General features: G+C 47.1%; 29 non-coding genes across 29 annotated transcripts; all 29 read right to left on the minus strand.

The window, feature by feature from the left end:
* Positions 1 to 96: 96 nt before the first annotated feature.
* On the minus strand, positions 97 to 169 carry TRNAV-AAC (transfer RNA valine (anticodon AAC)). The gene has a single exon. It is a non-coding gene; the product is annotated as a tRNA-Val (tRNA).
* A 386-nt stretch (positions 170 to 555) lies between these two features.
* On the minus strand, positions 556 to 627 carry TRNAP-AGG (transfer RNA proline (anticodon AGG)). Its single transcript has one exon. It is a non-coding gene; the product is annotated as a tRNA-Pro (tRNA).
* Positions 628 to 1,068: 441 nt separating this feature from the next.
* Positions 1,069 to 1,141, minus strand: TRNAV-UAC (transfer RNA valine (anticodon UAC)). Its single transcript has one exon. It is a non-coding gene; the product is annotated as a tRNA-Val (tRNA).
* Positions 1,142 to 3,897: 2,756 nt separating this feature from the next.
* TRNAV-UAC (transfer RNA valine (anticodon UAC)) lies at positions 3,898 to 3,970 on the minus strand. The gene has a single exon. It is a non-coding gene; the product is annotated as a tRNA-Val (tRNA).
* Positions 3,971 to 4,355: 385 nt separating this feature from the next.
* On the minus strand, positions 4,356 to 4,427 carry TRNAP-CGG (transfer RNA proline (anticodon CGG)). The gene has a single exon. It is a non-coding gene; the product is annotated as a tRNA-Pro (tRNA).
* A 1,337-nt stretch (positions 4,428 to 5,764) lies between these two features.
* TRNAV-AAC (transfer RNA valine (anticodon AAC)) lies at positions 5,765 to 5,837 on the minus strand. The gene has a single exon. It is a non-coding gene; the product is annotated as a tRNA-Val (tRNA).
* A 386-nt stretch (positions 5,838 to 6,223) lies between these two features.
* Positions 6,224 to 6,295, minus strand: TRNAP-AGG (transfer RNA proline (anticodon AGG)). The gene has a single exon. It is a non-coding gene; the product is annotated as a tRNA-Pro (tRNA).
* A 441-nt stretch (positions 6,296 to 6,736) lies between these two features.
* On the minus strand, positions 6,737 to 6,809 carry TRNAV-UAC (transfer RNA valine (anticodon UAC)). The gene has a single exon. It is a non-coding gene; the product is annotated as a tRNA-Val (tRNA).
* Positions 6,810 to 7,194: 385 nt separating this feature from the next.
* On the minus strand, positions 7,195 to 7,266 carry TRNAP-CGG (transfer RNA proline (anticodon CGG)). The gene has a single exon. It is a non-coding gene; the product is annotated as a tRNA-Pro (tRNA).
* Positions 7,267 to 9,062: 1,796 nt separating this feature from the next.
* Positions 9,063 to 9,134, minus strand: TRNAP-AGG (transfer RNA proline (anticodon AGG)). Its single transcript has one exon. It is a non-coding gene; the product is annotated as a tRNA-Pro (tRNA).
* Positions 9,135 to 9,575: 441 nt separating this feature from the next.
* TRNAV-UAC (transfer RNA valine (anticodon UAC)) lies at positions 9,576 to 9,648 on the minus strand. The gene has a single exon. It is a non-coding gene; the product is annotated as a tRNA-Val (tRNA).
* A 385-nt stretch (positions 9,649 to 10,033) lies between these two features.
* On the minus strand, positions 10,034 to 10,105 carry TRNAP-CGG (transfer RNA proline (anticodon CGG)). Its single transcript has one exon. It is a non-coding gene; the product is annotated as a tRNA-Pro (tRNA).
* Positions 10,106 to 11,443: 1,338 nt separating this feature from the next.
* TRNAV-AAC (transfer RNA valine (anticodon AAC)) lies at positions 11,444 to 11,516 on the minus strand. The gene has a single exon. It is a non-coding gene; the product is annotated as a tRNA-Val (tRNA).
* A 385-nt stretch (positions 11,517 to 11,901) lies between these two features.
* Positions 11,902 to 11,973, minus strand: TRNAP-AGG (transfer RNA proline (anticodon AGG)). Its single transcript has one exon. It is a non-coding gene; the product is annotated as a tRNA-Pro (tRNA).
* An 899-nt stretch (positions 11,974 to 12,872) lies between these two features.
* TRNAP-CGG (transfer RNA proline (anticodon CGG)) lies at positions 12,873 to 12,944 on the minus strand. Its single transcript has one exon. It is a non-coding gene; the product is annotated as a tRNA-Pro (tRNA).
* Positions 12,945 to 14,740: 1,796 nt separating this feature from the next.
* On the minus strand, positions 14,741 to 14,812 carry TRNAP-AGG (transfer RNA proline (anticodon AGG)). Its single transcript has one exon. It is a non-coding gene; the product is annotated as a tRNA-Pro (tRNA).
* Positions 14,813 to 15,253: 441 nt separating this feature from the next.
* TRNAV-UAC (transfer RNA valine (anticodon UAC)) lies at positions 15,254 to 15,326 on the minus strand. Its single transcript has one exon. It is a non-coding gene; the product is annotated as a tRNA-Val (tRNA).
* Positions 15,327 to 15,711: 385 nt separating this feature from the next.
* Positions 15,712 to 15,783, minus strand: TRNAP-CGG (transfer RNA proline (anticodon CGG)). Its single transcript has one exon. It is a non-coding gene; the product is annotated as a tRNA-Pro (tRNA).
* Positions 15,784 to 17,120: 1,337 nt separating this feature from the next.
* On the minus strand, positions 17,121 to 17,193 carry TRNAV-AAC (transfer RNA valine (anticodon AAC)). The gene has a single exon. It is a non-coding gene; the product is annotated as a tRNA-Val (tRNA).
* A 386-nt stretch (positions 17,194 to 17,579) lies between these two features.
* Positions 17,580 to 17,651, minus strand: TRNAP-AGG (transfer RNA proline (anticodon AGG)). Its single transcript has one exon. It is a non-coding gene; the product is annotated as a tRNA-Pro (tRNA).
* A 441-nt stretch (positions 17,652 to 18,092) lies between these two features.
* TRNAV-UAC (transfer RNA valine (anticodon UAC)) lies at positions 18,093 to 18,165 on the minus strand. Its single transcript has one exon. It is a non-coding gene; the product is annotated as a tRNA-Val (tRNA).
* Positions 18,166 to 18,550: 385 nt separating this feature from the next.
* TRNAP-CGG (transfer RNA proline (anticodon CGG)) lies at positions 18,551 to 18,622 on the minus strand. The gene has a single exon. It is a non-coding gene; the product is annotated as a tRNA-Pro (tRNA).
* A 1,337-nt stretch (positions 18,623 to 19,959) lies between these two features.
* On the minus strand, positions 19,960 to 20,032 carry TRNAV-AAC (transfer RNA valine (anticodon AAC)). Its single transcript has one exon. It is a non-coding gene; the product is annotated as a tRNA-Val (tRNA).
* Positions 20,033 to 20,418: 386 nt separating this feature from the next.
* Positions 20,419 to 20,490, minus strand: TRNAP-AGG (transfer RNA proline (anticodon AGG)). Its single transcript has one exon. It is a non-coding gene; the product is annotated as a tRNA-Pro (tRNA).
* Positions 20,491 to 20,931: 441 nt separating this feature from the next.
* Positions 20,932 to 21,004, minus strand: TRNAV-UAC (transfer RNA valine (anticodon UAC)). The gene has a single exon. It is a non-coding gene; the product is annotated as a tRNA-Val (tRNA).
* Positions 21,005 to 21,389: 385 nt separating this feature from the next.
* On the minus strand, positions 21,390 to 21,461 carry TRNAP-CGG (transfer RNA proline (anticodon CGG)). The gene has a single exon. It is a non-coding gene; the product is annotated as a tRNA-Pro (tRNA).
* A 2,299-nt stretch (positions 21,462 to 23,760) lies between these two features.
* Positions 23,761 to 23,833, minus strand: TRNAV-UAC (transfer RNA valine (anticodon UAC)). Its single transcript has one exon. It is a non-coding gene; the product is annotated as a tRNA-Val (tRNA).
* A 385-nt stretch (positions 23,834 to 24,218) lies between these two features.
* Positions 24,219 to 24,290, minus strand: TRNAP-CGG (transfer RNA proline (anticodon CGG)). Its single transcript has one exon. It is a non-coding gene; the product is annotated as a tRNA-Pro (tRNA).
* A 1,337-nt stretch (positions 24,291 to 25,627) lies between these two features.
* TRNAV-AAC (transfer RNA valine (anticodon AAC)) lies at positions 25,628 to 25,700 on the minus strand. The gene has a single exon. It is a non-coding gene; the product is annotated as a tRNA-Val (tRNA).
* Between the last annotated feature and the right edge of the window lie 320 nt (positions 25,701 to 26,020).

Below are 26,020 nucleotides of genomic sequence, written 5' to 3' on the forward strand. Positions count from 1 at the left end.
TCCCATGGCTCTCTGGGTTCAAGGACCGCCTCTTCTTAAGCTTGCATTGAGATAATAAGGTTTTAGAGGGTGCACCTAAAAGCAGCACATGCACAGTGTTTCTGCCCGGTCTCGAACCAGGGACCTTTCGCGTGTTAGGCGAACGTGATGACCACTACACTACAGAAACTCACTTGCTGTGTTTTACTGTTAGAGCAAGGTTCCTCTCAAGGGTTCTCTCTACTTCTATTCTGCTGTATCAGCAGCCACTCAGAAAGCGAGGAACAAGTGTGAAAACTGCAGAGATATCAGCCAACATACTTGCAATTAGACGTATTAAAAATTGACTTATGCAGGCATCGACAGACAAATATCTGATGCCTAAATGCCAGCAAGTACAGCTTGGGAAAGCATCACCTGGGACACACACAGACTAAGCATGAAGGCAGAAAAAGCACGGTGATCCATGTTTCTTATGAGGTTCAAAATATTTTGTGCAACAATGCGGCGAGTGTAATGAGAAATAGTCAGGCATTGTGAGTTTTGAGTAGGATTCGTATGTTTACCTCTGAAAAAGGGCTCGTCCGGGATTTGAACCCGGGACCTCTCGCACCCTAAGCGAGAATCATACCCCTAGACCAACGAGCCGAGGCACACAAGAGTTGCCTTTCGCACCGGCTCCGGGGATTATTGGCAGCGAGTTAGTGAATGCTTCACCCAAAGCAAGCAACTGCACATGCTGCTCTCTTCTGCAATATGGTTGCTGTCTTTTCCATGGCCGTCATCGAACAAGAAATGAAAATGCCTCTATCCTTCAGACATTTTGTTTGTTCTAGGTGTATGCTCTCGGTGAGGTCAATAAAAGCATTTCTGCTCTCATGCCTTGCTTTCATGAAGGAGGCCCAACCTTCAGTACACAAGGACGTGCAAACGAATAGCGCAAACTATCGTCACTTCTCTTTTTGAGCTGTCACTGATACCCCTGGAGCACAGTACGTCACGCTGGTGAGGGATAGACAGCTTCCATTATCTCAGCTTTCCTATAAATTGAGAGAGTAAATGCAAACTGTGTGAAAAACAGAAAGTTGCTGTTTCTGCCCGGTCTCGAACCAGGGACCTTTCGCGTGTAAAGCGAACGTGATAACCACTACACTACAGAAACAGACACGCTTGCAGGAATCTTCTTGGCATGTAGTGGGCTGGAATGCACAGACCAAGGGCCAATGTCCATGAAGCTCAAAGTTGGACCCTCCTTACCCGATCTCTTTCTTTGGAAGAAAGGAACGAGGACCCCTTTTATTCCAAAAGGCGATTTTAAAACCATACCTGAAACCACACTAGAAAAACACTTTGCATTTAATTTTCCTACACTGATGGTCCACCCCATAAAAGCAGTTGCAAAGAAGTCCGGCACTGAAATTCTATACGCCAAAAGTGGGAAATAGCGTAGAGGGAAAGGAACTTTCTCACCATACACGGCGTCTTATAGCATTGAAAAGAAGAAATGGCCCTATATAATAAGCAGCCTAAAAATAATTCCACAGCATGGGCTCGTCCGGGATTTGAACCCGGGACCTCTCGCACCCGTAGCGAGAATCATACCCCTAGACCAACGAGCCTGATTCGCCAGTCGGCATTTTAACCAATTTCTGATGCGTCTTTCAGAAACAAAGCAGGGCTATTTGGCTGCTCTCTCTCTATGTGAACCACAAAAAGTCATGTTTTCTCTCAAGGTGTTGTTTTTTTCACTCTTGCAAGGAAGGGATCAGTCGATATCCTAGCTGCCAGAGAACAGAAAAAAGGTGCTGATGAGAACTGCAGGCACTTTCTGGCACTTGTACTCCTCTGCAAGTCCTGGACACTTGCCCCATAGACTTCCACCACAGATGCAAGGGAGGGCCTGCCAATTCTTGCTCCTAAGACAGAGGCATTTGATTCTTGTATTCAAACACGCTCACTCAGCGCTCGATCAGGCGAGATTTATATGAGTGGCTCGCAGGACTGAAACACTAACCTGGGAGCCCCAGGGTGGCTGAATTCCCAGGATGGCCATTTTTGGGCAAGTCACCTCCTTTCCTCCTGCCTCAATCTAGAATTGGCTGCAAATCACAAGATAGAGTTCAGTGTCCGTGTGTACTGCCTACTCCCAGATACCTCTCTGTCTTCCTTATGTAAATTAAAATTCGCAAGGGGGGACCAATGACAATCTGCTCCTCCCACATAACCAGGAAGCCCTGTTGAACATGTCTGCCTGTGTTGTTGCAGGGACAGTGCCTTCTCCGCCCAAAAGGTGGCAGGAGAGCCTCACAACAAAGATGGGATCAACTGCTTAATGAGAAACCAGCACGGCAGTTTGTGTGATGGAGTGCAAATTTAACGGAAGGTGTGCCTGAGGTGTCCCTTCCAGGAATACATGGAATTGTGATTGAGGGCCCAGCCTGATCGTTGGTGGATTTCTCGTCATATGTTACAGGTCCGTGCAAAGATTGTGGTGTGTGGGGAATGCACTGCAAAAAACAGGACGATTTAAGGGTGTAAAAGAAACCTGTCAGAAGTGGGATTTGAACCCACGCCTCCATGAGGAGACCAGAAGTCTCAATTGCACTGAAGATCAAGCTCTCTTGAGTCTGGCGCCTTAGACCACTCGGCCATCCTGACAGCCCTGGGTGTGTACAGATCTGACTCTTCTGACTGCACCTGCCAATGTTTGCACTTACAACGTTCACAGCAATGTCACAAGTGTAAAGACCCCACAATACAACATGGCATGACAAAAAAAAAGCTAGGCACAAGAGCGACCACTGATGGATGCGGATTACTTTGTTTCGTCTTGCAAAAGTAAAGGAAGTTTCCCATGGCTCTCTGGGTTCAAGGACCGCCTCTTCTTAAGCTTGCATTGAGATAATAAGGTTTTAGAGGGTGCACATAAAAGCAGCTCATGCACAGTGTTTCTGCCCGGTCTCGAAACGGGGACCTTTCGCGTGTTAGGCGAACGTGATGACCACTACACTACAGAAACTCACTTGCTGTGTTTTACTGTTAGAGCAAGGTTCCTCTCAAGGGTTCTCTCTACTTCTATTCTGCTGTATCAGCAGCCACTCAGAAAGCGAGGAACAAGTGTGAAAACTGCAGAGATATCAGCCAACATACTTGCAATTAGACGTATTAAAAATTGACTTATGCAGGCATCGACAGACAAATATCTGATGCCTAAATGCCAGCAAGTACAGCTTGGGAAAGCATCACCTGGGACACACACAGACTAAGCATGAAGGCAGAAAAAGCACGGTGATCCATGTTTCTTATGAGGTTCAAAATGTTTTGTGCAACAATGCGGCGAGTGTAATGAGAAATAGTCAGGCATTGTGAGTTTTGAGTAGGATTCGTATGTTTACCTCTGAAAAAGGGCTCGTCCGGGATTTGAACCCGGGACCTCTCGCACCCAAAGCGAGAATCATACCCCTAGACCAACGAGCCGAGGCACACAAGAGTCGCCTTTCGCACCGGCTCCGGGGATTATTGGCAGCAAGTTAGTGAATGCTTCACCCAAAGCAAGCAACTGCACATGCTGCTCTCTTCTGCAATATGGTTGCTGTCTTTTCCATGGCCGACATCGAACAAGAAATGAAAATGCCTCTATCCTTCAGACATTTTGTTTGTTCTAGGTGTATGCTCTCGGTGAGGTCAATAAAACCATTTCTGCTCTCATGCCTTGCTTTCATGAAGGAGGCCCAACCTTCAGTACACAAGGACGTGCAAACGAATAGCGCAAACTATCGTCACTTCTCTTTTTGAGCTGTCACTGATACCCCTGGAGCACAATACGTCACGCTGGTGAGGGATAGACAGCTTCCATTATCTCAGCTTTCCTATAAATGGAGAGAGTAAATGCAAACTGTGTGAAAAACAGAAAGTTGCTGTTTCTGCCCGGTCTCGAACCAGGGACCTTTCGCGTGTAAAGCGAACGTGATAACCACTACACTACAGAAACAGACACGCTTGCAGGAATCTTCTTGGCATGTAGTGGGCTGGAATGCACAGACCAAGGGCCAATGTCCATGAAACTCAAAGTTGGACCCTCCTTACCCGATCTCTTTCTTTGGAAGAAAGGAACGAGGACCCCTTTTATTCCAAAAGGCGATTTTAAAACCATACCTGAAACCACACTAGAAAAACACTTTGCATTTAATTTTCCTACACTGATGGTCCACCCCAGAAAAGCAGTTGCAAAGAAGTCCGGCACTGAAATTCTATACGCCAAAAGTGGGAAATAGCGTAGAGGGAAAGGAACTTTCTCACCATACACGGCGTCTTATAGCATTGAAAAGAAGAAATGGCCCTATATAATAAGCAGCCTAAAAATAATTCCACAGCATGGGCTCGTCCGGGATTTGAACCCGGGACCTCTCGCACCCGAAGCGAGAATCATACCCCTAGACCAACGAGCCTGATTCCCCAGTCGGCATTTTAAGCAATTTCTGATGCGTCTTTCAGAAACAAAGCAGGGCTATTTGGCTGCTCTCTCTCTATGTGAACCACAAAAAGTCATGTTTTCTCTCAAGGTGTTGTTTTTTTCACTCTTGCAAGGAAGGGATCAGTCGATATCCTAGCTGCCAGAGAGCAGAAAAAAGGCGCTGATGAGAACTGCAGGCACTTTCTGGCACTTGTACTCCTCTGCAAGTCCTGGACACTTGCCCCATAGACTTCCACCCCAGATGCAAGGGAGGGCCTGCCAATTCTTGCTCCTAAGACAGAGGCATTTGATTCTTGTATTCAAACACGCTCACTCAGCGCTCGATCAGGCTCGATCAGGCGAGATTTATATGAGTGGCTCGCAGGACTGAAACACTAACCTGGGAGCCCCAGGGTGGCTGAATTCCCAGGATGGCCATTTTTGGGCAAGTCACCTCCTTTCCTCCTGCCTCAATCTAGAATTGGCTGCAAATCACAAGATAGAGTTCAGTGTCCGTGTGTACTGCCTACTCCCAGATACCTCTCTGTCTTCCTTATGTAAATTAAAATTCGCAAGGGGGGACCAATGACAATCTGCTCCTCCCACATAACCAGGAAGCCCTGTTGAACATGTCTGCCTGTGTTGTTGCAGGGACAGTGCCTTCTCTGCCCAAAAGGTGGCAGGAGAGCCTCACAACAAAGATGGGATCAACTGCTTAATGAGAAACCAGCACGGCAGTTTGTGTGATGGAGTGCAAATTTAACGGAAGGTGTGCCTGAGGTGTCCCTTCCAGGAATACATGGAATTGTGATTGAGGGCCCAGCCTGATCGTTGGTGGATTTCTCGTCATATGTTACAGGTCCGTGCAAAGATTGTGGTGTGTGGGGAATGCACTGCAAAAAACAGGACGATTTAAGGGTGTAAAAGAAACCTGTCAGAAGTGGGATTTGAACCCACGCCTCCATGAGGAGACCAGAAGTCTCAGTTGCACTGAAGATCAAGCTCTCTTGAGTCTGGCGCCTTAGACCACTCGGCCATCCTGACAGCCCTGGGTGTGCACAGATCTGACTCTTCTGACTGCACCTGCCAATGTTTGCACTTACAACGTTCACAGCAATGTCACAAGTGTAAAGACCCCACAATACAACATGGCATGACAAAAAAAAAGCTAGGCACAAGAGCGACCACTGATGGATGCGGATTACTTTGTTTCGTCTTGCAAAAGTAAAGGAAGTTTCCCATGGCTCGCTGGGTTCAAGGACCGCCTCTTCTTAAGCTTGCATTGAGATAATAAGGTTTTAGAGGGTGCACATAAAAGCAGCTCATGCACAGTGTTTCTGCCCGGTCTCGAACCGGGGACCTTTCGCGTGTTAGGCGAACGTGATGACCACTACACTACAGAAACTCACTTGCTGTGTTTTACTGTTAGAGCAAGGTTCCTCTCAAGGGTTCTCTCTACTTCTATTCTGCTGTATCAGCAGCCACTCAGAAAGCGAGGAGCAAGTGTGAAAACTGCAGAGATATCAGCCAACATACTTGCAATTAGACGTATTAAAAATTGACTTATGCAGGCATCGACAGACAAATATCTGATGCCTAAATGCCAGCAAGTACAGCTTGGGAAAGCATCACCTGGGACACACACAGACTAAGCATGAAGGCAGAAAAAGCATGGTGATCCATGTTTCTTATGAGGTTCAAAATATTTTGTGCAACAATGCGGCGAGTGTAATGAGAAATAGTCAGGCATTGTGAGTTTTGAGTAGGATTCGTATGTTTACCTCTGAAAAAGGGCTCGTCCGGGATTTGAACCCGGGACCTCTCGCACCCTAAGCGAGAATCATACCCCTAGATCAACGAGCCGAGGCACACAAGAGTTGCCTTTCGCACCGGCTCCGGGGATTATTGGCAGCGAGTTAGTGAATGCTTCACCCAAAGCAAGCAACTGCACATGCTGCTCTCTTCTGCAATATGGTTTCTGTCTTTTCCATGGCCGTCATCGAACAAGAAATGAAAATGCCTCTATCCTTCAGACATTTTGTTTGTTCTAGGTGTATGCTCTCGGTGAGGTCAATAAAACCATTTCTGCTCTCATGCCTTGCTTTCATGAAGTAGGCCCAACCTTCAGTACACAAGGACGTGCAAACGAATAGCGCAAACTATCGTCACTTCTCTTTTTGAGCTGTCACTGATACCCCTGGAGCACAGTACGTCACGCTGGTGAGGGATAGACAGCTTCCATTATCTCAGCTTTCCTATAAATTGAGAGAGTAAATGCAAACTGTGTGAAAAACAGAAAGCTGCTGTTTCTGCCCGGTCTCGAACCAGGGACCTTTCGCGTGTAAAGCGAACGTGATAACCACTACACTACAGAAACAGACACGCTAGCAGGAATCTTCTTGGCATGTAGTGGGCTGGAATGCACAGACCAAGGGCCAATGTCCATGAAGCTCAAAGTTGGACCCTCCTTACCCGATCTCTTTCTTTGGAAGAAAGGAACGAGGACCCCTTTTATTCCAAAAGGCGATTTTAAAACCATACCTGAAACCACACTAGAAAAACACTTTGCATTTAATTTTCCTACACTGATGGTCCACCCCAGAAAAGCAGTTGCAAAGAAGTCCGGCACTGAAATTCTATACGCCAAAAGTGGGAAATAGCGTAGAGGGAAAGGAACTTTCTCACCATACACGGCGTCTTATAGCATTGAAAAGAAGAAATGGCCCTATATAATAAGCAGCCTAAAAATAATTCCACAGCATGGGCTCGTCCGGGATTTGAACCCGGGACCTCTCGCACCCGAAGCGAGAATCATACCCCTAAACCAACGAGCCTGATTCCCCAGTCGGCATTTTAAGCAATTTCTGATGCGTCTTTCAGAAACAAAGCAGGGCTATTTGGCTGCTCTCTCTCTATGTGAACCACAAAAAGTCATGTTTTCTCTCAAGGTGTTGTTTTTTTCACTCTTGCAAGGAAGGGATCAGTCGATATCCTAGCTGCCAGAGAGCAGAAAAAAGGCGCTGATGAGAACTGCAGGCACTTTCTGGCACTTGTACTCCTCTGCAAGTCCTGGACACTTGCCCCATAGACTTCCACCCCAGATGCAAGGGAGGGCCTGCCAATTCTTGCTCCTAAGACAGAGGCATTTGATTCTTGTATTCAAACACGCTCACTCAGCGCTCGATCAGGCTCGATCAGGCGAGATTTATATGAGTGGCTCGCAGGACTGAAACACTAACCTGGGAGCCCCAGGGTGGCTGAATTCCCAGGATGGCCATTTTTGGGCAAGTCACCTCCTTTCCTCCTGCCTCAATCTAGAATTGGCTGCAAATCACAAGATAGAGTTCAGTGTCCGTGTGTACTGCCTACTCCCAGATACCTCTCTGTCTTCCTTATGTAAATTAAAATTCGCAAGGGGGGACCAATGACAATCTGCTCCTCCCACATAACCAGGAAGCCCTGTTGAACATGTCTGCCTGTGTTGTTGCAGGGACAGTGCCTTCTCCGCCCAAAAGGTGGCAGGAGAGCCTCACAACAAAGATGGGATCAACTGCTTAATGAGACACCAGCACGGCAGTTTGTGTGATGGAGTGCAAATTTAACGGAAGGTGTGCCTGAGGTGTCCCTTCCAGGAATACATGGAATTGTGATTGAGGGCCCAGCCTGATCGTTGGTGGATTTCTCGTCATATGTTACAGGTCCGTGCAAAGATTGTGGTGTGTGGGGAATGCACTGCAAAAAACAGGACGATTTAAGGGTGTAAAAGAAACCTGTCAGAAGTGGGATTTGAACCCACGCCTCCATGAGGAGACCAGAAGTCTCAGTTGCACTGAAGATCAAGCTCTCTTGAGTCTGGCGCCTTAGACCACTCGGCCATCCTGACAGCCCTGGGTGTGCACAGATCTGACTCTTCTGACTGCACCTGCCAATGTTTGCACTTACAACGTTCACAGCAATGTCACAAGTGTAAAGACCCCACAATACAACATGGGATGACAAAAAAAAAGCTAGGCACAAGAGCGACCACTGATGGATGCGGATTACTTTGTTTCGTCTTGCAAAAGTAAAGGAAGTTTCCCATGGCTCGCTGGGTTCAAGGACCGCCTCTTCTTAAGCTTGCATTGAGATAATAAGGTTTTAGAGGGTGCACATAAAAGACGCTCATGCACAGTGTTTCTGCCCGGTCTCGAACCGGGGACCTTTCGCGTGTTAGGCTAACGTGATGACCACTACACTACAGAAACTCACTTGCTGTGTTTTACTGTTAGAGCAAGGTTCCTCTCAAGGGTTCTCTCTACTTCTATTCTGCTGTATCAGCAGCCACTCAGAAAGCGAGGAGCAAGTGTGAAAACTGCAGAGATATCAGCCAACATACTTGCAATTAGACGTATTAAAAATTGACTTATGCAGGCATGGACAGACAAATATCTGATGCCTAAATGCCAGCAAGTACAGCTTGGGAAAGCATCACCTGGGACACACAGAGACTAAGCATGAAGGCAGAAAAAGCATGGTGATCCATGTTTCTTATGAGGTTCAAAATATTTTGTGCAACAATGCGGCGAGTGTAATGAGAAATAGTCAGGCATTGTGAGTTTTGAGTAGGATTCGTATGTTTACCTCTGAAAAAGGGCTCGTCCGGGATTTGAACCCGGGACCTCTCGCACCCTAAGCGAGAATCATACCCCTAGACCAACGAGCCGAGGCACACAAGAGATGCCTTTCGCACCGGCTCCGGGGATTATTGGCACCGAGTTAGTGAATGCTTCACCCAAAGCAAGCAACTGCACATGCTGCTCTCTTCTGCAATATGGTTGCTGTCTTTTCCATGGCCGTCATCGAACAAGAAATGAAAATGCCTCTATCCTTCAGACATTTTGTTTGTTCTAGGTGTATGCTCTCGGTGAGGTCAATAAAACCATTTCTGCTCTCATGCCTTGCTTTCATGAAGTAGGCCCAACCTTCAGTACACAAGGACGTGCAAACGAATAGCGCAAACTATCGTCACTTCTCTTTTTGAGCTGTCACTGATACCCCTGGAGCACAGTACGTCACGCTGGTGAGGGATAGACAGCTTCCATTATCTCAGCTTTCCTATAAATTGAGAGAGTAAATGCAAACTGTGTGAAAAACAGAAAGCTGCTGTTTCTGCCCGGTCTCGAACCAGGGACCTTTCGCGTGTAAAGCGAACGTGATAACCACTACACTACAGAAACAGACACGCTTGCAGGAATCTTCTTGGCATGTAGTGGGCTGGAATGCACAGACCAAGGGCCAATGACCATGAAGCTCAAAGTTGGACCCTCCTTACCCGATCTCTTTCTTTGGAAGAAAGGAACGAGGACCCCTTTTATTCCAAAAGGCGATTTTAAAACCATACCTGAAACCACACTAGAAAAACACTTTGCATTTAATTTTCCTACACTGATGGTCCACCCCAGAAAAGCAGTTGCAAAGAAGTCCGGCACTGAAATTCTATACGCCAAAAGTGGGAAATAGCGTAGAGGGAAAGGAACTTTCTCACCATACACGGCGTCTTATAGCATTGAAAAGAAGAAATGGCCCTATATAATAAGCAGCCTAAAAATAATTCCACAGCATGGGCTCGTCCGGGATTTGAACCCGGGACCTCTCGCACCCGAAGCGAGAATCATACCCCTAGACCAACGAGCCTGATTCCCCAGTCGGCATTTTAAGCAATTTCTGATGCGTCTTTCAGAAACAAAGCAGGGCTATTTGGCTGCTCTCTCTCTATGTGAACCACAAAAAGTCATGTTTTCTCTCAAGGTGTTGTTTTTTTCACTCTTGCAAGGAAGGGATCAGTCGAAATCCTAGCTGCCAGAGAGCAGAAAAAAGGCGCTGATGAGAACTGCAGGCACTTTCTGGCACTTGTACTCCTCTGCAAGTCCTGGACACTTGCCCCATAGACTTCCACCCCAGATGCAATTGAGGGCCTGCCAATTCTTGCTCCTAAGACAGAGGCATTTGATTCCTGGATTCAAACACGCTCACTCAGCGCTCGATCAGGCTCGATCAGGCGAGATTTATATGAGTGGCTCGCAGGACTGAAACACTAACCTGGGAGCCCCAGGGTGGCTGAATTTCCAGGATGGCCATTTTTGGGCAAGTCACCTCCTTTCCTCCTGCCTCAATCTAGAATTGGCTGCAAATCACAAGATAGAGTTCAATGTCCGTGTGTACTGCCTACTCCCAGATACCTCTCTGTCTTCCTTATGTAAATTAAAATTCGCAAGGGGGGTACCAATGACAATCTGCTCCTCCCACATAACCAGGAAGCCCTGTTGAACATGTCTGCCTGTGTTGTTGCAGGGACAGTGCCTTCTCCGCCCAAAAGGTGGCAGGAGAGCCTCACAACAAAGATGGGATCAACTGCTTAATGAGAAACCAGCACGGCAGTTTGTGTGATGGAGTGCAAATTTAACTGAAGGTGTGCCTGAGGTGTCCCTTCCAGGAATACATGGAATTGTGATTGAGGGCCCAGCCTGATCGTTGGTGGATTTCTCGTCATATGTTACAGGTCCGTGCAAAGATTGTGGTGTGTGGGGAATGCACTGCAAAAAACAGGACGATTTAAGGGTGTAAAAGAAACCTGTCAGAAGTGGGATTTGAACCCACGCCTCCATGAGGAGACCAGAAGTCTCAGTTGCACTGAAGATCAAGCTCTCTTGAGTCTGGCGCCTTAGACCACTCGGCCATCCTGACAGCCCTGGGTGGGTACAGATCTGACTCTTCTGACTGCACCTGCCAATGTTTGCACTTACAACGTTCACAGCAATGTCACAAGTGTAAAGACCCCACAATACAACATGGCATGACAAAAAAAAAGCTAGGCACAAGAGCGACCACTGATGGATGCGGATTACTTTGTTTCGTCTTGCAAAAGTAAAGGAAGTTTCCCATGGCTCTCTGGGTTCAAGGACCGCCTCTTCTTAAGCTTGCATTGAGATAATAAGGTTTTAGAGGGTGCACCTAAAAGCAGCTCATGCACAGTGTTTCTGCCCGGTCTCGAACCAGGGACCTTTCGCGTGTTAGGCGAACGTGATGACCACTACACTACAGAAACTCACTTGCTGTGTTTTACTGTTAGAGCAAGGTTCCTCTCAAGGGTTCTCTCTACTTCTATTCTGCTGTATCAGCAGCCACTCAGAAAGCGAGGAACAAGTGTGAAAACTGCAGAGATATCAGCCAACATACTTGCAATTAGACGTATTAAAAATTGACTTATGCAGGCATCGACAGACAAATATCTGATGCCTAAATGCCAGCAAGTACAGCTTGGGAAAGCATCACCTGGGACACACACAGACTAAGCATGAAGGCAGAAAAAGCACGGTGATCCATGTTTCTTATGAGGTTCAAAATATTTTGTGCAACAATGCGGCGAGTGTAATGAGAAATAGTCAGGCATTGTGAGTTTTGAGTAGGATTCGTATGTTTACCTCTGAAAAGGGCTCGTCCGGGATTTGAACCCGGGACCTCTCGCACCCTAAGCGAGAATCATACCCCTAGACCAACGAGCCGAGGCACACAAGAGTCGCCTTTCGCACCGGCTCCGGGGATTATTGGCAGCGAGTTAGTGAATGCTTCACCCAAAGCAAGCAACTGCACATGCTGCTCTCTTCTGCAATATGGTTGCTGTCTTTTCCATGGACGTCATCGAACAAGAAATGAAAATGCCTCTATCCTTCAGACATTTTGTTTGTTCTATGTGTATGCTCTCGGTGAGGTCAATAAAACCATTTCTGCTCTCATGCCTTGCTTTCATGAAGGAGGCCCAACCTTCAGTACACAAGGACGTGCAAACGAATAGCGCAAACTATCGTCACTTCTCTTTTTGAGCTGTCACTGATACCCCTGGAGCACAGTACGTCACGCTGGTGAGGGATAGACAGCTTCCATTATCTCAGCTTTCCTATAAATTGAGAGAGTAAATGCAAACTGTGTGAAAAACAGAAAGTTGCTGTTTCTGCCCGGTCTCGAACCAGGGACCTTTCGCGTGTAAAGCGAACGTGATAACAACTACACTACAGAAACAGACACGCTAGCAGGAATCTTCTTGGCATGTAGTGGGCTGGAATGCACAGACCAAGGGCCAATGACCATGAAGCTCAAAGTTGGACCCTCCTTACCCGATCTCTTTCTTTGGAAGAAAGGAACGAGGACCCCTTTTATTCCAAAAGGCGATTTTAAAACCATACCTGAAACCACACTAGAAAAACACTTTGCATTTAATTTTCCTACATTGATGGTCCACCCCAGAAAAGCAGTTGCAAAGAAGTCCGGCACTGAAATTCTATACGCCAAAAGTGGGAAATAGCGTAGAGGGAAAGGAACTTTCTCACCATACACGGCGTCTTATAGCATTGAAAAGAAGAAATGGCCCTATATAATAAGCAGCCTAAAAATAATTCCACAGCATGGGCTCGTCCGGGATTTGAACCCGGGACCTCTCGCACCCGAAGCGAGAATCATACCCCTAGACCAACGAGCCTGATTCCCCAGTTGGCATTTTAAGCAATTTCTGATGCGTCTTTCAGAAACAAAGCAGGGCTATTTGGCTGCTCTCTCTCTATGTGAACCACAAAAAGTCATGTTTTCTCTCAAGGTGTTGTTTTTTTCACTCTTGCAAGGAAGGGATCAGTCGATATCCTAGCTGCCAGAGAGCAGAAAAAAGGCGCTGATGAGAACTGCAGGCACTTTCTGGCACTTGTACTCCTCTGCAAGTCCTGGACACTTGCCCCATAGACTTCCACCCCAGATGCAAGGGAGGGCCTGCCAATTCTTGCTCCTAAATCAGAGGCATTTGATTCCTGGATTCAAACACGCTCACTCAGCGCTCGATCAGGCTCGATCAGGCGAGATTTATATGAGTGGCTCGCAGGACTGAAACACTAACCTGGGAGCCCCAGGGTGGCTGAATTTCCAGGATGGCCATTTTTGGGCAAGTCACCTCCTTTCCTCCTGCCTCAATCTAGAATTGGCTGCAAATCACAAGATAGAGTTCAATGTCCGTGTGTACTGCCTACTCCCAGATACCTCTCTGTCTTCCTTATGTAAATTAAAATTCGCAAGGGGGGACCAATGACAATCTGCTCCTCCCACATAACCAGGAAGCCCTGTGGAACATGTCTGCCTGTGTTGTTGCAGGGACAGTGCCTTCTCCGCCCAAAAGGTGGCAGGAGAGCCTCACAACAAAGATGGGATCAACTGCTTAATGAGAAACCAGCACGGCAGTTTGTGTGATGGAGTGCAAATTTAACGGAAGGTGTGCCTGAGGTGTCCCTTCCAGGAATACATGGAATTGTGATTGAGGGCCCAGCCTGATCGTTGGTGGATTTCTCGTCATATGTTACAGGTCCGTGCAAACATTGTGGTGTGTGGGGAATGCACTGCAAAAAACAGGACGATTTAAGGGTGTAAAAGAAACCTGTCAGAAGTGGGATTTGAACCCACGCCTCCATGAGGAGACCAGAAGTCTCAGTTGCACTGAAGATCAAGCTCTCTTGAGTCTGGCGCCTTAGACCACTCGGCCATCCTGACAGCCCTGGGTGTGCACAGATCTGACTCTTCTGACTGCACCTGCCAATGTTTGCACTTACAACGTTCACAGCAATGTCACAAGTGTAAAGACCCCACAATACAACATTGCATGACAAAAAAAAAGCTAGGCACAAGAGCAACCACTGATGGATGCGGATTACTTTGTTTCGTCTTGCAAAAGTAAAGGAAGTTTCCCATGGCTCGCTGGGTTCAAGGACCGCCTCTTCTTAAGCTTGCATTGAGATAATAAGGTTTTAGAGGGTGCACATAAAACCAGCTCATGCACAGTGTTTCTGCCCAGTCTCGAACCGGGGACCTTTCGCGTGTTAGGCGAACGTGATGACCACTACACTACAGAAACTCACTTGCAGTATTTTACTGTTAGAGCAAGGTTCCTCTCAAGGGTTCTCTCTACTTCTATTCTGCTGTATCAGCAGCCACTCAGAAAGCGAGGAGCAAGTGTGAAAACTGCAGAGATATCAGCCAACATACTTGCAATTAGACGTATTAAAAATTGACTTATGCAGGCATCGACAGACAAATATCTGATGCCTAAATGCCAGCAAGTACAGCTTGGGAAAGCATCACCTGGGACACACAGAGACTAAGCATGAAGGCAGAAAAAGCATGGTGATCCATGTTTCTTATGAGGTTCAAAATATTTTGTGCAACAATGCGGCGAGTGTAATGAGAAATAGTCAGGCATTGTGAGTTTTGAGTAGGATTCGTATGTTTACCTCTGAAAAAGGGCTCGTCCGGGATTTGAACCCGGGACCTCTCGCACCCTAAGCGAGAATCATACCCCTAGACCAACGAGCCGAGGCACACAAGAGTTGCCTTTCGCACCGGCTCCGGGGATTATTGGCAGCGAGTTAGTGAATGCTTCACCCAAAGCAAGCAACTGCACATGCTGCTCTCTTCTGCAATATGGTTGCTGTCTTTTCCATGGCCGTCATCGAACAAGAAATGAAAATGCCTCTATCCTTCAGACATTTTGTTTGTTCTAGGTGTATGCTCTCGGTGAGGTCAATAAAACCATTTCTGCTCTCATGCCTTGCTTTCATGAAGTAGGCCCAACCTTCAGTACACAAGGACGTGCAAACGAATAGCGCAAACTATCGTCACTTCTCTTTTTGAGCTGTCACTGATACCCCTGGAGCACAGTACGTCACGCTGGTGAGGGATAGACAGCTTCCATTATCTCAGCTTTCCTATAAATTGAGAGAGTAAATGCAAACTGTGTGAAAAACAGAAAGCTGCTGTTTCTGCCCGGTCTCGAACCAGGGACCTTTCGCGTGTAAAGCGAACGTGATAACCACTACACTACAGAAACAGACACGCTTGCAGGAATCTTCTTGGCATGTAGTGGGCTGGAATGCACAGACCAAGGGCCAATGACCATGAAGCTCAAAGTTGGACCCTCCTTACCCGATCTCTTTCTTTGGAAGAAAGGAACGAGGACCCCTTTTATTCCAAAAGGCGATTTTAAAACCATACCTGAAACCACACTAGAAAAACACTTTGCATTTAATTTTCCTACACTGATGGTCCACCCCAGAAAAGCAGTTGCAAAGAAGTCCGGCACTGAAATTCTATACGCCAAAAGTGGGAAATAGCGTAGAGGGAAAGGAACTTTCTCACCATACACGGCGTCTTATAGCATTGAAAAGAAGAAATGGCCCTATATAATAAGCAGCCTAAAAATAATTCCACAGCATGGGCTCGTCCGGGATTTGAACCCGGGACCTCTCGCACCCGAAGCGAGAATCATACCCCTAGACCAACGAGCCTGATTCCCCAGTCGGCATTTTAAGCAATTTCTGATGCGTCTTTCAGAAACAAAGCAGGGCTATTTGGCTGCTCTCTCTCTATGTGAACCACAAAAAGTCATGTTTTCTCTCAAGGTGTTGTTTTTTTCACTCTTGCAAGGAAGGGATCAGTCGATATCCTAGCTGCCAGAGAGCAGAAAAAAGGCGCTGATGAGAACTGCAGGCACTTTCTGGCACTTGTACTCCTCTGCAAGTCCTGGACACTTGCCCCATAGACTTCCACCCCAGATGCAAGGGAGGGCCTGCCAATTCTTGCTCCTAAGACAGAGGCATTTGATTCCTGGATTCAAACACGCTCACTCAGCGCTCGATCAGGCTCGATCAGGCGAGATTTATATGAGTGGCTCGCAGGACTGAAACACTAACCTGGGAGCCCCAGGGTGGCTGAATTTCCAGGATGGCCATTTTTGGGCAAGTCACCTCCTTTCCTCCTGCCTCAATCTAGAATTGGCTGCAAATCACAAGATAGAGTTCAATGTCCGTGTGTACTGCCTACTCCCAGATACCTCTCTGTCTTCCTTATGTAAATTAAAATTCGCAAGGGGGGACCAATGACAATCTGCTCCTCCCACATAACCCGGAAGCCCTGTTGAACATGTCTGCCTGTGTTGTTGCAGGGACAGTGCCTTCTCCGCCCAAAAGGTGGCAGGAGAGCCTCACAACAAAGATGGGATCAACTGGTTAATGAGAAACCAGCACGGCAGTTTGTGTGATGGAGTGCAAATTTAACGGAAGGTGTGCCTGAGGTGTCCCTTCCAGGAATACATGGAATTGTGATTGAGGGCCCAGCCTGATCGTTGGTGGATTTCTCGTCATATGTTACAGGTCCGTGCAAAGATTGTGGTGTGTGGGGAATGCACTGCAAAAAACAGGACGATTTAAGGGTGTAAAAGAAACCTGTCAGAAGTGGGATTTGAACCCACGCCTCCATGAGGAGACCAGAAGTCTCAGTTGCACTGAAGATCAAGCTCTCTTGAGTCTGGCGCCTTAGACCACTCGGCCATCCTGACAGCCCTGGGTGTGTACAGATCTGACTCTTCTGACTGCACCTGCCAATGTTTGCACTTACAACGTTCACAGCAATGTCACAAGTGTAAAGACCCCACAATACCAAATGGCATGACAAAAAAAAAGCTAGGCACAAGAGCGACCACTGATGGATGCTGATTACTTTGTTTCGTCTTGCAAAAGTAAAGGAAGTTTCCCATGGCTCTCTGGGTTCAAGGACCGCCTCTTCTTAAGCTTGCATTGAGATAATAAGGTTTTAGAGGGTGCACATAAAAGCAGCTCATGCACAGTGTTTCTGCCCGGTCTCGAACCGGGGACCTTTCGCGTGTTAGGCGAACGTGATGACCACTACACTACAGAAACTCACTTGCTGTGTTTTACTGTTAGAGCAAGGTTCCTCTCAAGGGTTCTCTCTACTTCTATTCTGCTGTATCAGCAGCCACTCAGAAAGCGAGGAGCAAGTGTGAAAACTGCAGAGATATCAGCCAACATACTTGCAATTAGACGTATTAAAAATTGACTTATGCAGGCATCGACAGACAAATATCTGATGCCTAAATGCCAGCAAGTACAGCTTGGGAAAGCATCACCTGGGACACACAGAGACTAAGCATGAAGGCAGAAAAAGCATGGTGATCCATGTTTCTTATGAGGTTCAAAATATTTTGTGCAACAATGCGGCGAGTGTAATGAGAAATAGTCAGGCATTGTGAGTTTTGAGTAGGATTCGTATGTTTACCTCTGAAAAAGGGCTCGTCCGGGATTTGAACCCGGGACCTCTCGCACCCTAAGCGAGAATCATACCCCTAGACCAACGAGCCGAGGCACACAAGAGTTGCCTTTCGCACCGGCTCCGGGGATTATTGGCAGCGAGTTAGTGAATGCTTCACCCAAAGCAAGCAACTGCACATGCTGCTCTCTTCTGCAATATGGTTGCTGTCTTTTCCATGGCCGTCATCGAACAAGAAATGAAAATGCCTCTATCCTTCAGACATTTTGTTTGTTCTAGGTGTATGCTCTCGGTGAGGTCAATAAAACCATTTCTGCTCTCATGCCTTGCTTTCATGAAGTAGGCCCAACCTTCAGTACACAAGGACGTGCAAACGAATAGCGCAAACTATCGTCACTTCTCTTTTTGAGCTGTCACTGATACCCCTGGAGCACAGTACGTCACGCTGGTGAGGGATAGACAGCTTCCATTATCTCAGCTTTCCTATAAATTGAGAGAGTAAATGCAAACTGTGTGAAAAACAGAAAGCTGCTGTTTCTGCCCGGTCTCGAACCAGGGACCTTTCGCGTGTAAAGCGAACGTGATAACCACTACACTACAGAAACAGACACGCTTGCAGGAATCTTCTTGGCATGTAGTGGGCTGGAATGCACAGACCAAGGGCCAATGACCATGAAGCTCAAAGTTGGACCCTCCTTACCCGATCTCTTTCTTTGGAAGAAAGGAACGAGGACCCCTTTTATTCCAAAAGGCGATTTTAAAACCATACCTGAAACCACACTAGAAAAACACTTTGCATTTAATTTTCCTACACTGATGGTCCACCCCAGAAAAGCAGTTGCAAAGAAGTCCGGCACTGAAATTCTATACGCCAAAAGTGGGAAATAGCGTAGAGGGAAAGGAACTTTCTCACCATACACGGCGTCTTATAGCATTGAAAAGAAGAAATGGCCCTATATAATAAGCAGCCTAAAAATAATTCCACAGCATGGGCTCGTCCGGGATTTGAACCCGGGACCTCTCGCACCCGAAGCGAGAATCATACCCCTAGACCAACGAGCCTGATTCCCCAGTTGGCATTTTAAGCAATTTCTGATGCGTCTTTCAGAAACAAAGCAGGGCTATTTGGCTGCTCTCTCTCTATGTGAACCACAAAAAGTCATGTTTTCTCTCAAGCTGTTGTTTTTTTCACTCTTGCAAGGAAGGGATCAGTCGATATCCTAGCTGCCAGAGAGCAGAAAAAAGGCGCTGATGAGAACTGCAGGCACTTTCTGGCACTTGTACTCCTCTGCAAGTCCTGGACACTTGCCCCATAGACTTCCACCCCAGATGCAAGGGAGGGCCTGCCAATTCTTGCTCCTAAGACAGAGGCATTTGATTCCTGGATTCAAACACGCTCACTCAGCGCTCGATCAGGCTCGATCAGGCGAGATTTATATGAGTGGCTCGCAGGACTGAAACACTAACCTGGGAGCCCCAGGGTGGCTGAATTTCCAGGATGGCCATTTTTGGGCAAGTCACCTCCTTTCCTCCTGCCTCAATCTAGAATTGGCTGCAAATCACAAGATAGAGTTCAATGTCCGTGTGTACTGCCTACTCCCAGATACCTCTCTGTCTTCCTTATGTAAATTAAAATTCGCAAGGGGGGACCAATGACAATCTGCTCCTCCCACATAACCAGGAAGCCCTGTTGAACATGTCTGCCTGTGTTGTTGCAGGGACAGTGCCTTCTCCGCCCAAAAGGTGGCAGGAGAGCCTCACAACAAAGATGGGATCAACTGCTTAATGAGAAACCAGCACGGCAGTTTGTGTGATGGAGTGCAAATTTAACTGAAGGTGTGCCTGAGGTGTCCCTTCCAGGAATACATGGAATTGTGATTGAGGGCCCAGCCTGATCGTTGGTGGATTTCTCGTCATATGTTACAGGTCCGTGCAAAGATTGTGGTGTGTGGGGAATGCACTGCAAAAAACAGGACGATTTAAGGGTGTAAAAGAAACCTGTCAGAAGTGGGATTTGAACCCACGCCTCCATGAGGAGACCAGAAGTCTCAGTTGCACTGAAGATCAAGCTCTCTTGAGTCTGGCGCCTTAGACCACTCGGCCATCCTGACAGCCCGGGGTGTGTACAGATCTGACTCTTCTGACTGCACCTGCCAATGTTTGCACTTACAACGTTCACAGCAATGTCACAAGTGTAAAGACCCCACAATACAACATGGCATGACAAAAAAAAAGCTAGGCACAAGAGCGACCACTGATGGATGCGGATTACTTTGTTTCGTCTTGCAAAAGTAAAGGAAGTTTCCCATGGCTCTCTGGGTTCAAGGACCGCCTCTTCTTAAGCTTGCATTGAGATAATAAGGTTTTAGAGGGTGCACATAAAAGCAGCTCATGCACAGTGTTTCTGCCCGGTCTCGAACCGGGGACCTTTCGCGTGTTAGGCGAACGTGATGACCACTACACTACAGAAACTCACTTGCTGTGTTTTACTGTTAGAGCAAGGTTCCTCTCAAGGGTTCTCTCTACTTTTATTCTGCTGTATCAGCAGCCACTCAGAAAGCGAGGAACAAGTGTGAAAACTGCAGAGATATCAGCCAACATACTTGCAATTAGACGTATTAAAAATTGACTTATGCAGGCATCGACAGACAAATATCTGATGCCTAAATGCCAGCAAGTACAGCTTGGGAAAGCATCACCTGGGACACACACAGACTAAGCATGAAGGCAGAAAAAGCACGGTGATCCATGTTTCTTATGAGGTTCAACATATTTTGTGCAACAATGCGGCGAGTGTAATGAGAAATAGTCAGGCATTGTGAGTTTTGAGTAGGATTCGTATGTTTACCTCTGAAAAAGGGCTCGTCCGGGATTTGAACCCGGGACCTCTCGCACCCTAAGCGAGAATCATACCCCTAGACCAACGAGCCGAGGCACACAAGAGTTGCCTTTCGCACCGGCTCCGGGGATTATTGGCAGCGAGTTAGTGAATGCTTCACCCAAAGCAAGCAACTGCACATGCTGCTCTCTTCTGCAATATGGTTGCTGTCTTTTCCATGGCCGTCATCGAACAAGAAATGAAAATGCCTCTATCCTTCAGACATTTTGTTTGTTCTAGGTGTATGCTCTCGGTGAGGTCAATAAAAGCATTTCTGCTCTCATGCCTTGCTTTCATGAAGGAGGCCCAACCTTCAGTACACAAGGACGTGCAAACGAATAGCGCAAACTATCGTCACTTCTCTTTTTGAGCTGTCACTGATACCCCTGGAGCACAGTACGTCACGCTGGTGAGGGATAGACAGCTTCCATTATCTCAGCTTTCCTATAAATTGAGAGAGTAAATGCAAACTGTGTGAAAAACAGAAAGTTGCTGTTTCTGCCCGGTCTCGAACCAGGGACCTTTCGCGTGTAAAGCGAACGTGATAACCACTACACTACAGAAACAGACACGCTTGCAGGAATCTTCTTGGCATGTAGTGGGCTGGAATGCACAGACCAAGGGCCAATGTCCATGAAGCTCAAAGTTGGACCCTCCTTACCCGATCTCTTTCTTTGGAAGAAAGGAACGAGGACCCCTTTTATTCCAAAAGGCGATTTTAAAACCATACCTGAAACCACACTAGAAAAACACTTTGCATTTAATTTTCCTACACTGATGGTCCACCCCATAAAAGCAGTTGCAAAGAAGTCCGGCACTGAAATTCTATACGCCAAAAGTGGGAAATAGCGTAGAGGGAAAGGAACTTTCTCACCATACACGGCGTCTTATAGCATTGAAAAGAAGAAATGGCCCTATATAATAAGCAGCCTAAAAATAATTCCACAGCATGGGCTCGTCCGGGATTTGAACCCGGGACCTCTCGCACCCGAAGCGAGAATCATACCCCTAGACCAACGAGCCTGATTCGCCAGTCGGCATTTTAACCAATTTCTGATGCGTCTTTCAGAAACAAAGCAGGGCTATTTGGCTGCTCTCTCTCTATGTGAACCACAAAAAGTCATGTTTTCTCTCAAGGTGTTGTTTTTTTCACTCTTGCAAGGAAGGGATCAGTCGATATCCTAGCTGCCAGAGAACAGAAAAAAGGTGCTGATGAGAACTGCAGGCACTTTCTGGCACTTGTACTCCTCTGCAAGTCCTGGACACTTGCCCCATAGACTTCCACCACAGATGCAAGGGAGGGCCTGCCAATTCTTGCTCCTAAGACAGAGGCATTTGATTCTTGTATTCAAACACGCTCACTCAGCGCTCGATCAGGCGAGATTTATATGAGTGGCTCGCAGGACTGAAACACTAACCTGGGAGCCCCAGGGTGGCTGAATTCCCAGGATGGCCATTTTTGGGCAAGTCACCTCCTTTCCTCCTGCCTCAATCTAGAATTGGCTGCAAATCACAAGATAGAGTTCAGTGTCCGTGTGTACTGCCTACTCCCAGATACCTCTCTGTCTTCCTTATGTAAATTAAAATTCGCAAGGGGGGACCAATGACAATCTGCTCCTCCCACATAACCAGGAAGCCCTGTTGAACATGTCTGCCTGTGTTGTTGCAGGGACAGTGCCTTCTCCGCCCAAAAGGTGGCAGGAGAGCCTCACAACAAAGATGGGATCAACTGCTTAATGAGAAACCAGCACGGCAGTTTGTGTGATGGAGTGCAAATTTAACGGAAGGTGTGCCTGAGGTGTCCCTTCCAGGAATACATGGAATTGTGATTGAGGGCCCAGCCTGATCGTTGGTGGATTTCTCGTCATATGTTACAGGTCCGTGCAAAGATTGTGGTGTGTGGGGAATGCACTGCAAAAAACAGGACGATTTAAGGGTGTAAAAGAAACCTGTCAGAAGTGGGATTTGAACCCACGCCTCCATGAGGAGACCAGAAGTCTCAATTGCACTGAAGATCAAGCTCTCTTGAGTCTGGCGCCTTAGACCACTCGGCCATCCTGACAGCCCTGGGTGTGTACAGATCTGACTCTTCTGACTGCACCTGCCAATGTTTGCACTTACAACGTTCACAGCAATGTCACAAGTGTAAAGACCCCACAATACAACATGGCATGACAAAAAAAAAGCTAGGCACAAGAGCGACCACTGATGGATGCGGATTACTTTGTTTCGTCTTGCAAAAGTAAAGGAAGTTTCCCATGGCTCTCTGGGTTCAAGGACCGCCTCTTCTTAAGCTTGCATTGAGATAATAAGGTTTTAGAGGGTGCACATAAAAGCAGCTCATGCACAGTGTTTCTGCCCGGTCTCGAAACGGGGACCTTTCGCGTGTTAGGCGAACGTGATGACCACTACACTACAGAAACTCACTTGCTGTGTTTTACTGTTAGAGCAAGGTTCCTCTCAAGGGTTCTCTCTACTTCTATTCTGCTGTATCAGCAGCCACTCAGAAAGCGAGGAACAAGTGTGAAAACTGCAGAGATATCAGCCAACATACTTGCAATTAGACGTATTAAAAATTGACTTATGCAGGCATCGACAGACAAATATCTGATGCCTAAATGCCAGCAAGTACAGCTTGGGAAAGCATCACCTGGGACACACACAGACTAAGCATGAAGGCAGAAAAAGCACGGTGATCCATGTTTCTTATGAGGTTCAAAATGTTTTGTGCAACAATGCGGCGAGTGTAATGAGAAATAGTCAGGCATTGTGAGTTTTGAGTAGGATTCGTATGTTTACCTCTGAAAAAGGGCTCGTCCGGGATTTGAACCCGGGACCTCTCGCACCCAAAGCGAGAATCATACCCCTAGACCAACGAGCCGAGGCACACAAGAGTCGCCTTTCGCACCGGCTCCGGGGATTATTGGCAGCAAGTTAGTGAATGCTTCACCCAAAGCAAGCAACTGCACATGCTGCTCTCTTCTGCAATATGGTTGCTGTCTTTTCCATGGCCGACATCGAACAAGAAATGAAAATGCCTCTATCCTTCAGACATTTTGTTTGTTCTAGGTGTATGCTCTCGGTGAGGTCAATAAAACCATTTCTGCTCTCATGCCTTGCTTTCATGAAGGAGGCCCAACCTTCAGTACACAAGGACGTGCAAACGAATAGCGCAAACTATCGTCACTTCTCTTTTTGAGCTGTCACTGATACCCCTGGAGCACAATACGTCACGCTGGTGAGGGATAGACAGCTTCCATTATCTCAGCTTTCCTATAAATGGAGAGAGTAAATGCAAACTGTGTGAAAAACAGAAAGTTGCTGTTTCTGCCCGGTCTCGAACCAGGGACCTTTCGCGTGTAAAGCGAACGTGATAACCACTACACTACAGAAACAGACACGCTTGCAGGAATCTTCTTGGCATGTAGTGGGCTGGAATGCACAGACCAAGGGCCAATGTCCATGAAACTCAAAGTTGGACCCTCCTTACCCGATCTCTTTCTTTGGAAGAAAGGAACGAGGACCCCTTTTATTCCAAAAGGCGATTTTAAAACCATACCTGAAACCACACTAGAAAAACACTTTGCATTTAATTTTCCTACACTGATGGTCCACCCCAGAAAAGCAGTTGCAAAGAAGTCCGGCACTGAAATTCTATACGCCAAAAGTGGGAAATAGCGTAGAGGGAAAGGAACTTTCTCACCATACACGGCGTCTTATAGCATTGAAAAGAAGAAATGGCCCTATATAATAAGCAGCCTAAAAATAATTCCACAGCATGGGCTCGTCCGGGATTTGAACCCGGGACCTCTCGCACCCGAAGCGAGAATCATACCCCTAGACCAACGAGCCTGATTCCCCAGTCGGCATTTTAAGCAATTTCTGATGCGTCTTTCAGAAACAAAGCAGGGCTATTTGGCTGCTCTCTCTCTATGTGAACCACAAAAAGTCATGTTTTCTCTCAAGGTGTTGTTTTTTTCACTCTTGCAAGGAAGGGATCAGTCGATATCCTAGCTGCCAGAGAGCAGAAAAAAGGCGCTGATGAGAACTGCAGGCACTTTCTGGCACTTGTACTCCTCTGCAAGTCCTGGACACTTGCCCCATAGACTTCCACCCCAGATGCAAGGGAGGGCCTGCCAATTCTTGCTCCTAAGACAGAGGCATTTGATTCTTGTATTCAAACACGCTCACTCAGCGCTCGATCAGGCTCGATCAGGCGAGATTTATATGAGTGGCTCGCAGGACTGAAACACTAACCTGGGAGCCCCAGGGTGGCTGAATTCCCAGGATGGCCATTTTTGGGCAAGTCACCTCCTTTCCTCCTGCCTCAATCTAGAATTGGCTGCAAATCACAAGATAGAGTTCAGTGTCCGTGTGTACTGCCTACTCCCAGATACCTCTCTGTCTTCCTTATGTAAATTAAAATTCGCAAGGGGGGACCAATGACAATCTGCTCCTCCCACATAACCAGGAAGCCCTGTTGAACATGTCTGCCTGTGTTGTTGCAGGGACAGTGCCTTCTCTGCCCAAAAGGTGGCAGGAGAGCCTCACAACAAAGATGGGATCAACTGCTTAATGAGAAACCAGCACGGCAGTTTGTGTGATGGAGTGCAAATTTAACGGAAGGTGTGCCTGAGGTGTCCCTTCCAGGAATACATGGAATTGTGATTGAGGGCCCAGCCTGATCGTTGGTGGATTTCTCGTCATATGTTACAGGTCCGTGCAAAGATTGTGGTGTGTGGGGAATGCACTGCAAAAAACAGGACGATTTAAGGGTGTAAAAGAAACCTGTCAGAAGTGGGATTTGAACCCACGCCTCCATGAGGAGACCAGAAGTCTCAGTTGCACTGAAGATCAAGCTCTCTTGAGTCTGGCGCCTTAGACCACTCGGCCATCCTGACAGCCCTGGGTGTGCACAGATCTGACTCTTCTGACTGCACCTGCCAATGTTTGCACTTACAACGTTCACAGCAATGTCACAAGTGTAAAGACCCCACAATACAACATGGCATGACAAAAAAAAAGCTAGGCACAAGAGCGACCACTGATGGATGCGGATTACTTTGTTTCGTCTTGCAAAAGTAAAGGAAGTTTCCCATGGCTCGCTGGGTTCAAGGACCGCCTCTTCTTAAGCTTGCATTGAGATAATAAGGTTTTAGAGGGTGCACATAAAAGCAGCTCATGCACAGTGTTTCTGCCCGGTCTCGAACCGGGGACCTTTCGCGTGTTAGGCGAACGTGATGACCACTACACTACAGAAACTCACTTGCTGTGTTTTACTGTTAGAGCAAGGTTCCTCTCAAGGGTTCTCTCTACTTCTATTCTGCTGTATCAGCAGCCACTCAGAAAGCGAGGAGCAAGTGTGAAAACTGCAGAGATATCAGCCAACATACTTGCAATTAGACGTATTAAAAATTGACTTATGCAGGCATCGACAGACAAATATCTGATGCCTAAATGCCAGCAAGTACAGCTTGGGAAAGCATCACCTGGGACACACACAGACTAAGCATGAAGGCAGAAAAAGCATGGTGATCCATGTTTCTTATGAGGTTCAAAATATTTTGTGCAACAATGCGGCG

The sequence above is a fragment of the Triturus cristatus genome, chromosome 10 (assembly GCF_964204655.1).
Source record: "Triturus cristatus chromosome 10, aTriCri1.1, whole genome shotgun sequence".
Lineage (NCBI taxonomy): Eukaryota > Metazoa > Chordata > Amphibia > Caudata > Salamandridae > Triturus > Triturus cristatus.